Below are 8,539 nucleotides of genomic sequence, written 5' to 3'. Positions count from 1 at the left end.
AAATAAATAAATAAATAAATAAAATTAAAAAAAATAAAAATTAAAATTAAAAAAATGAAAGAAAAAAATAACTCTCAATAAACTAGATCCAATAGAACGTATCTCAAAATAATAAAGGCTATTTATGACAAACCTACAGCTAATATTATACTGAATAGGAAAATTATGTAATCAGTCTCTTCGAAAACTTACAGAAGATAAGGAATCCCATTCTAACCACTTCTATTCAATGTAGTATTGCATGTTCTACCCAGGGCTGTTAGGCAAGAATAAGAAATAAAGATATTCAATTGGGAAAGGAGGAAGTCAAATTGTCTCTATTTGCAGACAACATGATTGTATATTTAGAAGACCCCATTGTCTCTGCCCAAAATCTCCTCAGGCTGATAATCAATTTCAGCAAAGTCTCAAGATACAAAATTAATGTGCAAAAATTGTAAGCATTCCTATACACCAATAACAGATAGGCAGAGAGCCAAATCTCCAGTGAACTCCCATTCTCAACAGCAATAAACAGAATAAAACACCTAGGAATACAACTAAGAATAGATGAGAAGGAACTTTTCAAGGAGAAGTATAAGCCACTGCTGAAGGAAATAAGAGAAGAAACAAACAATGGAAAAGTATTCCATGCTCAGGGTCAGGAAGAATCAATATTGTAAAAATGGCCATAATGCTGTAAGTAATTTATAAATTCAGTGTTATCCTTATCAAGCTATCATTGACTTTCTTCACAGAACTGAAAGAAAAAAAAAAAAAAACACCATAAACTTTATATGAAAATGAGAGAGCCTGCATATCCAAGAGGAATTCTAAGAAGAAAAAAAAAAAAAAAATACAAAGCCAGCCATGCTACCTGACTTCAAACAATACTCCAAGTCTGCAGTAAACAAAACAACATGGTATTGACACCAAAATGGATGTATAGACCAATAGAACAGAATAGAGGCCTCAGAAATAATGCCACACATCTATAACCACCTTGTCTTTGAAAAACATGGCAAAAACAAGCCATAGAAAAAGGTTTCCCTATTTGATAAATTGTGTTGGAAAAACTAGGATGCCATATGCAGAAACCTGAAACTGGATCCTTCCATACACATTATACAAAAATTAACTACAGATAAATTAAAGATTTAAATGTAATTCCTACCATTGTAAAAATTATGGAAGTAAACCTATGCAATATCCTTCAGAACATAGGTATAGACAGGGCTCCATGACTAAAACACCAAAGGCAATGGCAACAAAAAACAAATAGATAAACCAGATCTAATTAAACATAAGAGCTTCTGCACAGCAAAATAAACTATCTTTAGAGTGAACTGGCATCCAACAGAATGGGAAATATTATTTTCAATCCACCCATCTGACAAATAACCAGAATCTACAAATTATTTAAACAAGTTTACAAGAAAAAAATGATAAAATCACCCCATCAAAAAATGTGTGAAAGAAATGAACAGGCACTTTTCAAAAGAAGACATTTATGCAGCCTACAAGCATATAAAAAATAGTTCATCATCACTGGTCATTAGAGAAATGCAAATCAAGACCACATTATGATAGCATCTCATTCCAGTTAGATTCGTGATCATTAAAAAAAAAATCAGAAAACAATAGATGCCCGAGAGGATATGGGGGATATGGAAACATTGAATATTTTACAGTGTTGTTGGATGTGTAAATTGGTTAGACCATTGTGAAAGAGAGTGAGATAATTTCTCAAAGATGTAGCAATAGAAATACCATTTTACCCAGCAATCCCATTATTGGGTATATATCCACAGGAATATAAAACATTCTCTTATAAAGACATGTGCACACCTATGTTTGCTGCAGCATTGTTTACAATAGTACAGATATGGAACCAATCCAAATGACTATCAAAGACATAATTAATAGGGAAATTGTGGCACATATACCATGGAATACTATGCAGTCATTTAAAAAGTATGAGTTCGTGTCCTTTGCAGGGACATAGATGAAGCTGGAAACTATCATTTCAGCAGACTGACTAAGGAACAGAAAACCAAACGCTGCATGTTCTCACTCATAAGTTGGTGTTGAGTAATGAGAATACATACACAGAGAGAAGAAAACATGACATACTGAGGCCTGTCAGGAGTTGTGTGGGGTGAGGGGAATAACAGGGAGTGAGGGAACTGAGGAGAGAGAACATTAGAAGAAACATCTAGTGCAGATGATGTGGGGAAGGATGCAACAAACCAGCAAGACATGTGTATATCTATGTAACAAACCTGCAAGTTCTGCACATGTGCCCACAAACTTAAAATATCATAACAAAAATGAAAGAATTTTAAAAAATAGTTTCTAAGGTATTTTAAATTATCTTCTATGTTGCAATTACTTTAGAGATAACACATACTTCCATAAATCTCATATTTTCCCAGAATTCTGAATATTTTCCTTGAAAATAAACAAAAATGTTAATACTTTAAGTACATTTTTAAAGAAAATACTTTACATACATTTTTTTAAAGTATGAAAAAGTCCTTTGTGAAGAAATAATTAGCCCATAGGCATTTTTATGTAAAAATTCAGGTTTACTTTAAAAAGTAATGATTTTCACAGATCAAGCTGGTTTGTTTGCCTATGGTATTAGAAAATTACCATGTATATGGTTTCCCAATCATATTAGAATATTAAGTACATGTATATACTTTAGTTTCATAAGACTTGTGTTGGTTTCTCATAAAGTGATGAATTATTCTAAACTTTCTACATATTGCTGACTTACTGATCAAATTAGCTAATATCACTTTTACATGATCATGATTGAGAAAATTGTGAAATTATGTTTTCAATCAAAATGAAACAGGATTTTAAAATGTTTTAAATATATTCTATAACGTTTCTGCTTAAATTTTAGTTAATAGTTATAGTAGCATAGACAATTGATAATATTCTAGCAGAGACACTAGTAGGAAAATAAGATTATGTTTACAAAATGATGAAATGTGCTTTAGTTTATCAAGGAAAATGTAGTAGTTATTCTAAACTAAAGTATCTAAAGTTTTCAGAATACAACAGAGGATAGTGAAATAAAATCTTGAATGTATTTTTAAAACTTGAATGTACATATAAATTTGTAGAAGGTTTTCAGAAATTTAGTTTTAAATCTTGTTTTAATTAATTGCAAAATTTCATCTAATAAATACAATACGTTGTCTTAATTTTTTTCACAAAAATCTTATTACAAAATAATATCCATCAAGACTGTCTGATAATAAGAATAAATACATATATCAATGCGCTAGAGGTGGCAGTCCCAAATATACTTTCAGATTTACTGTTAGTTTATTTTCAACAAGGCTGACAGCATGGTTCAAAGAAGAAATAGAAACCAAAATCACAATGAGATTTCATTCATTCACATTACAAGCTATGATTTAGAAAGACAGTAGAAGTAAAGAAGGATGCAGAGAAATAAGAATGCTGAGTAAGATACTGCAGCTGCATTGAGAAACAGTGTGCCTGTTTCTCGAATGTCAGTCTGAAAGGCTTACAATACCTCACTTAAGGGCAGGAGTTGGAGACCAGCCTGACCAAGCTGGTGAAACCCTGTCTACACTGAAAAATACAAAAATTAGCTAGGCTTGGTGGTGGTCTTCTATAATTTCAGCTACTTTGAAAGACAGACAAGAGAATCACTTCAAAGTTTTAGGCAGAAGTTTCAGTGAGCAGAGATCGTACCAATGAACTTCTGCATGAACAAGAGTAAAAATCTCAGAAAAAAAAGGAGAGAGGGAAGAAAAGAAAATCATTTAAACAATATTTTCTAATCTAGTTCATGTGAAAAACATTTAGAATAGCTGACATCAGATCTGAGCAAATTCAAATCTTTCTATATATGCTTATATATTTTAGTTTATAAGATTAAATAATTTACATATAAATATATATTTCCATTTTATACTGCAGATTAAATATTTTGATACAGTTAAGTTTTTGTTTGTTTGTTTGTTTGCTTGCTTGTTTGTTTGTTTGTTGAGACAGTGATTTACTTTGTTGAGCAGACTGTAGTGCAGTGGCACAATCTTGGTTCACTGCAACTTTCACCTGTCAGTTTAAGAAATTCTCCTTGCTTAGCCTCCCAGTACCTTCCTTAACTGGTATTACAGGCAGTGGCCACCATACATGTCTAATTTTTATTGTTGCTGTTGTATTTAGTGAAACACATTTCACAATGTTGGTCAGGCTAAACTTGCATTCTTCACCTCAAATAATTCACCAATGTTGACCTCCCAAAGTAATGGGATTTCAGGTGTGAGCCATTATGCTGCCCAGCCTACAGTTAAATGTTAATCACCTTCATACATTTTTAAATGTCATTTGATCCTCCATTTGCAAAAATTAGTAAAAAGCTAAATGAAAATATGCTTTGCATACTATTAACCTAAAATATAAACTCTATCATGAAAGATTCCTAAAAAGTGTAAAAACATCCATGAAAACTCACATTAAAAGAAACTTAGGTAATTTCAATCTAGAATAAATGTTAATTTCTATGTGGTTCATAAATGTGAAGAATTATTTTGAAAAACATGGCAGTCTTTTCTAAAGTTGACAAGTTGAATTTTTATTTTTTATTATTTATTTATTTATTTATTTATTTATTTATTTATTTTTCCTGGTTTAATAAGGACTTGTTTATTTTGAAGAAAAAAGGTCCCAAACATCAGGCTGTTCACAAAAATAAACCACAGTATCAACTTTAGAAAACAAATTTTAAGACTATAACACTATTTTTCTAGAGGATGCATTTGACATGCCAACTCTCATTCACAAAAATACATCGTTACATTTGTGTTGAACTGCCCCACACAGCACACTAATGTTGGGGTGTAACACACATACTTCTAACTCAAAGCTGCTTTCAGGAGCTAGTCAACTAAATGAGATTGCCTTTGCAGTTAGGGAAGCAACTACTGAACATATGTATGAATGAAAAGAACTGTACTCCCTTCATAACAAGAGATTATTTTGGAGACAGTTGATAAAAACCATACATCCTTTTTATTGTTAAGTCATAAAGAGGTATCAAAATTAAAAGCAAAAATTACAGGGTAAGACTTAACAAAAACTACTAGGAGCGTCAAAGAAGTGAAAATGGGACTAGGCACAGGGAAGTATGAATTAATGAACATGGGAAGGACAAGGATGGGGAGAACAGTGAGCATGTGCTGAAGATACTAGGGGAGAGGATCTGGTGAAAAATTTGATCTTAGACAAGCGCCTAAAGAAATAATGGGATAAGATTTCTAAACCCCACTATGTGCTTAAGAGTCATCCTCGCCATTGGCGCTGTCTTTGTCATCCTCTCCTTCCTCAGCCTCTTTTTCATCATCCTTGATCAACTCCAGCTGGTCATCCCCCCGATCTTCACTATCATCATCATCCAGTAGTTCCCCCTCCTCAGCAGAGTCATCTGCACCCCCCTCAGACTCCATCTTCACATTAGTCTCATCTTTCTTCACGGAGCTGCTGCTCTGCTCCTCTTCTGACTTATCATTCTTCATCTCTGCTTGTTTGCTCTGTTCCTTTTCAATTTTTTCCAGGTTTTCCAGGAGAGAATCCACTTTTTGTTTTATCTGGGTCAGCTCCTTCTTAATGGCCTGAAGGTCATCTCCTTTCAACTTGCCAGACTTGGAAGATCCCCGCTGTCCACTCTTAGAATTGAAGCCACTTTTGCCCCTTCGTGAGGTGTTTCCTGATACACGCTGACGTTTCGAGGGCACTACAGCCCAAGCAATAGGAGGAGGAGGAGGTACACGTGCTAGATAACTGTACATCCTATCATAATAATCCCGTTGAAAGTCATAGTCCAAGTCAAAAGAGGAGCCGTATATCTCCGCTGCAGATCGTTTCACACCTGCTTTTCCTTGGTTCACTTTTGGCTCTGCAGCCAGGTTAATATCTAAAACCTGGCCAGCAATCATTCTGCCATCCTCTCCTGCTACAGCAGCGCGGGCATTTCTCTCATTAACATATTGAACAAAGGCGAAGCCCTTATGAACAGAGCAGCCCACAATTTTGCCATACTTCGAAAAGATTGCCTCCACATCAGATTTCTTGACCACAAGAGTGTTGAGATTCCCAATGAACACACGGGAGCTCATGGAGCGAGGATCTGCCTTGTTGGTAACGTTGCTGGCCATTGTGTTTGATGACAAGGTTTCTCACAAAGCCGAAAATGTAGCTGAAGATCAAAAAAATCTCACAGGAGGGAGAAGGGAGAAGAGATTCGATTCTGAGTCTCCTACTCCCGGGTTCTACGTGCAGAAGCCGACTGCTGCTCGAGGTCGGCAACACGGACACAACCGCTCAGTCTTCCTCTCTTCACAAAACGGACAAGTTGAATTTTTAAAAAGTAACATTTGTCAACAGTTAGCTCTGAAATTCACATGGAAAAATAAACTTGCTGGGCGCGGTGGCTCAAGCCTGTAATCCCAGCACTTTGGGAGGCCGAGGCGGGTGGATCACAAGGTCAAGAGATCGAGACCATCTTGGTCAACATGGTGAAACCCCGTCTCTACTGAAAATAAAAAAATAAAAAATAAAAAAAATAAATAAAAAAAATAAAAATAGCTGGGCATGGTGGTGCGTGCCTGTAATCCCAGCTACTTAGGAGGCTGAGGCAGGAGAATTGCCTGAACCCAGGAGGCGGAGGTTGCGGTGAGCTGAGATTGCGCCATTGCACTCCAGCCTGGGTAACAAGAGAGAAACTCCGTCTCAAAAAAAAAAAAAGAAAGAAAGAAAGAAAAAAAGAAAAAGAAAAAGAAACTTGACATTACTTAAAACATTCAGTGAAAAGAAAGTTGAAAAATATAATTTGCTGCCATATTATATATTTATTCACATATATAGCAACAAAGAGTTTAAAAATATAAGACACCTGAAAGTAACAAATTAAATGCTGTTATAGTACTTTAAATATAATAAGAAAACTATTTTAAAAGTTTAGTTATCTTTAGTCTGGCAGCTAAATTAAGTAGTAAATAATTTCTAATTTTTGGTAAAAATATAATTTTTTTTTTGATTTTTAGAAAAACTAAAAGTAAATTACCCAATTAACCTCTGTCCTATTTCACTCTTGCCTGCATCACAAACTTAAAGAACTAAACAAATTAGACATATATATGTATGTAGAAGTTACTAAAATATAAATTTATGTATAGCAGCAAAACTCTTGTAATTTATTACATAAACATTTTAAAATTTCATAAGAAAACATTATGAACAACTGAATGAAAACGTGTTCATGTTAAACTTTCAAAGAAATCACTGATATTGAGTTTTGGAAATCAACAATGAAATTTCCAAATGTTAAAAACGATTCGAAAAACCTAGAAGAGGGTAGTTTTTCATTAAAAAGGTAAACATAAATGTGTATAAAATTCTGCAAAAATGTGTAACCTCATTATTTAAGAAAATAAGATGTAACAAAACAGCAACTCTTTCCATACACTCAGTTTTGGGTAAGAAAAAAATCAACAGATAGTTTACTGGCACATAAATATAATATATAAAATATATAAAAAAATATAATTCATTGATGTGACATTTGAGGGCAACTTTATAGTACCTAATTAATAGACACTCTTATTTCAACACAAATATAAAAATGTTACTGAATTATTTGTAATACTAAAATTTTTATAATAACATAAATATTCACCAAAAAAGTTTATTCACATATTACTGAAAATTGCTAAAAAGTTAAAAAATAATTTTGTGATAAATAGTAAAAGAGTGTCATATAACATTTTCATTTTATGTATGTAAAAGCTACAAAGACACAATAGAAAAAGGTCATGAATGGAGGCTCAGTCTTGTAATTCCAGCACTTTGGGAGCCTGAGGTGGGTGGATCAAAAGGTCAGGAGTTTAAGACCAACCTGATCAACATGGTGAAATCCCATCTCTATTATAAACACAAACATAGGCTGAGCATGGGTAAGTTCATGCCTGTAATACCCGCTACTCAGGAGGCTGAGTTTTGAGAACCCCTTGAACCTGGGAGGCAGAGACTGCAGTGACCCATAATTTGCCGTTGCACTGCAGACCCTGGGCAACAAAGGAAGAATTTCACTAGAAAATAATAATAATAATAATAGGAGAAGGAGAAGGAGAAGGAGAAGGAGAAGGAGAGAAGGAGCAGAGGAAGAAATAAAGAAAAGAAAGAAATGAAGAAATGAAGAAACAAAGAAAGAAAGAAAGAAATGATAAGTTTGAATAAACTATAAGAGGTACTATGAGAAAAATGAAAACATTATGAGAAATACAGCCCACTATCTCCTCAACAATATACATTGAATATAACAATAATGCAGATTGCCTTTTTCTGCCTGTCCCAACCACTGCCTTCTCCTCTGGACTCACAAGATGACCTCTGCAGTTTATTTTTGGAAAACACTCATGAAATTATGTACATAAAGAAAGGTCTCAGAGTTTAGCATTGGAATTTCCACAGTCTCTAATTCAAGGTAGAAAGTGAAAGTAGTCAAGAGTCACTG

The 8,539-nt window shown here is 33.9% G+C and overlaps 1 pseudogene across 1 annotated transcript; it reads right to left on the bottom strand.

Annotated features, from left to right (window-relative positions):
• Positions 1-5,021: 5,021 nt before the first annotated feature.
• LOC141582929 (heterogeneous nuclear ribonucleoproteins C1/C2 pseudogene) lies at positions 5,022-6,371 on the bottom strand (annotated as a pseudogene). The gene has a single exon (XR_012515810.1). The product of XR_012515810.1 is annotated as a heterogeneous nuclear ribonucleoproteins C1/C2 pseudogene (transcript).
• Between the last annotated feature and the right edge of the window lie 2,168 nt (positions 6,372-8,539).

The sequence above is a fragment of the Saimiri boliviensis genome, chromosome Y (genome assembly GCF_048565385.1).
Source record: "Saimiri boliviensis isolate mSaiBol1 chromosome Y, mSaiBol1.pri, whole genome shotgun sequence".
Taxonomy (NCBI): domain Eukaryota; kingdom Metazoa; phylum Chordata; class Mammalia; order Primates; family Cebidae; genus Saimiri; species Saimiri boliviensis.
The sequence above is the reverse complement of the archived record's forward strand: the minus strand, read 5'-3'. Positions and strand labels throughout refer to the sequence as shown.